Source organism: Prunus avium, chromosome 3, assembly GCF_965620075.1.
Source record: "Prunus avium chromosome 3, drPruAviu1.hap1.1, whole genome shotgun sequence".
In the NCBI taxonomy this organism is placed as follows: domain Eukaryota; kingdom Viridiplantae; phylum Streptophyta; class Magnoliopsida; order Rosales; family Rosaceae; genus Prunus; species Prunus avium.
Genome location: NC_142286.1, coordinates 12,827,182 through 12,829,811, shown reverse-complemented (window position 1 = coordinate 12,829,811; position 2,630 = coordinate 12,827,182). Strand labels below are relative to the sequence as shown.

General features: G+C 35.5%; 1 long non-coding RNA gene across 1 annotated transcript; it reads left to right on the top strand.

Annotated features, from left to right (window-relative positions):
- The first annotated feature begins 1,552 nt into the window (after positions 1–1,552).
- LOC148295658 (uncharacterized) lies at positions 1,553–2,357 on the top strand. The gene is made up of 3 exons (XR_015834787.1): positions 1,553–1,626; positions 1,737–1,826; positions 1,908–2,357. It is a non-coding gene; the product is annotated as an uncharacterized LOC148295658 (long non-coding RNA).
- The last annotated feature ends 273 nt before the right edge of the window (positions 2,358–2,630 follow it).

Here is a 2,630-nt window from a genome sequence, read left to right as displayed (position 1 = left end):
ATTTATGGGTCGTGTTGTTTTTATATTTATTTAGGCAAACTGGTAATATGTTAAAAAAATGTGAAGAAGAAGATTGAACGAGGGGTAGCCTTTCCAACTTTCATTTTTATATTTATTAGATTATCAGTTGCTGTTTATTTTTTAATTCCACCAAATAATCATACTTAGTAATATAGGACTTTATTAGATTATCAATTGCTGTTTTTTTTTTTTAAATTCCACCAAATAATCATACTTAGCAATATAGGCCTTTATTAGATTATCAATTGCTGTTTTTTTTATTTTTATTTAGGTAGGCTGTTTTTTAATTTTTAGTTTATGTTGTTATTATGGATGATTTACTTATGGCTATTTGTATTTATTAGTTTCTGTTTTTGTTTATTAATGTCAGTTTTTAAGTGATAAATGGACGCGTTTGTTGATAATCTGACTTGTGGTGATAATCCGACTTCTTCTTCCGCATCCGCTTCATCACCGTCACCTACTATATCAGAAACAGCACCTAATCTCATACCTCAATGCCAAATATCAACTGAAACTCAACCTCAAATCCAAACACCATCTCAAAATCAACCTCAAGCCCAAACACCACTCGATTGTGGGTTACCTCCATTGGTGAGAAAACCAATTCCTCATAAATCGGATGTATGGGATCACTATGATAAGTATGAGGATGTAGTAGAGTTTGTCAAGGAAGATGGGAGCAAATCTTCAATCTCTAAAAAGAGAGCTAGGTGCAAGTATTGCCTTGTTAATTATGCTGCTGACCCCTCACTAAATGGGACCTCAACTTTGAGGAAGCATATTGAGTTTCAATGTAAGAAATACCCCCATAGGGTTAGTAAGGATAAAAGGCAAAAGACGTTGTCTTTCGACCAAGCACTTGGTCTTACATCAATGGGTCATACTAAAGAGGATTGGTTAAGAAGTTGTGTGGAATGGGTAGTCATGGATGAGTTACCTTTTAGCGTGGTTGAAGGTAAGGGGTTTAGGAAGTTTTGTGAATCCTTGAATCCTTATTTCCAAGTGCCATCTCGTAGGACACTTGTGAGGCATTTTATGACCATGTATTATGCCATGAAAGAAAAATTGAAAGAAGATTTAGCACCACATAGGGTATGTCTTACAACGGACACTTGGACAAGCGTTCAAAACATCAACTACATGGTGATTACGGCACACTTTATAGATAGTGAGTGGAACTTGCACAAAAGAGTTTTGAACTTTTGTGTGATTTCTAATCACAAAGGGAACTCAATTGGTAAGCTTCTTGAGACTTGTTTGTTTGATTGGGGTTTGACAAGGATACTAACAATCACAGCTGATAATGCTTCTTCAAACACAAAGGCCCTAGAGTACTTGAAGTCGAAGATGATTCATTGGAGAAATGGTAAGGTTGTGTTGGGGGGAAAGTATTTGCATGTTAGGTGTTGTGCTCATATAGTGAACTTGATTGTGAGAGATGGCTTGAAAAGATTGGACAAAAGCATATTGTGTATTAGGAATGCGGTTAAGTATGTAAGATCCTCTCCACAAAGGTTAGAGGAATGCGGTCCGATGACATCTCTTCTTTAGAGTATGAGCCAAGCATTCAAGAGATGGAGTTTTATGAATCGATTGAGACAGGTATTATTTTTCTTTCTCTTTTTGTGATTTAATGATATATTTTTCTGTTTTTTTTTAATGTGATTTAGTGGTGGATATATGATTTATGTTTTTATGTTTATATTTTCTAGATCTTAGGAGGCCATGCACACCAACCAATTCAACTCATGCAACTTTCCAATGAGACTACATGGTTGTTTGAGTGTGGTTTCTGTCTTGAGGTATGTTTTTTTATCTGTCCATGGTATTATAAAACAAGAAAATAATTGTGTTAATTTAAGATTTTGTTTGAATGAATGCAGTTCATCCAACTAGAGCAAAGCTTGGTAAACCTTGTGATATGAGATTTGCTACTCAAATTTTTGGCAACTTGATAATGGATGACATAATGGAGCCAATTGTGTATTTGTTTTGTGTAATTTAATTTGCTGCTCAACTTTGTGTAATTTAAATTGCTGCTCAACTTTGCCAACTTTGTGTAATTTAATTTGCTGCTGAACTTTGCTGTAGTTTAATTTGGCAGACTTGATTACTGCTGAACTTTGCTGTAATTTAATTTGGCAGACTTGATAACTGCTGAACTTATCATTTTATGTCTTTATTTTGTTAAAGTTTCAATATTTAGGCCAATTGTGGTGTAAAAATTGGGCCAATTATGATGTAAGCCCAACAATTTAAAAATTCAGGTTGTTTTAAAGTTTAAAAACCCAAAAAACTCAAATGGGCCTTCAAGCAGGCCCAAACCGTTCAGAACCGGGAACCGAACTGGACTGTAACCAGTCTGGTTTGGTTCGGTTCTACTATCAGTTTTGTACAAAAACCGGACCGGACCGGACTGTATGCACAGTACCAGTTCCAGTTCCAGTTTGGCCTCAAAATTGGGCCGAACCGGACTGTGCCCAGGCCTAATAGAGAGCCTTTTTCAGTTTATAAACATGATCGGAATAATCTAAATCTTCAAATCCCTTTGGCTGTTCAACATAGACTTCCTCATTAATAATGCCATTTAAAAACGCTGTTTTGAC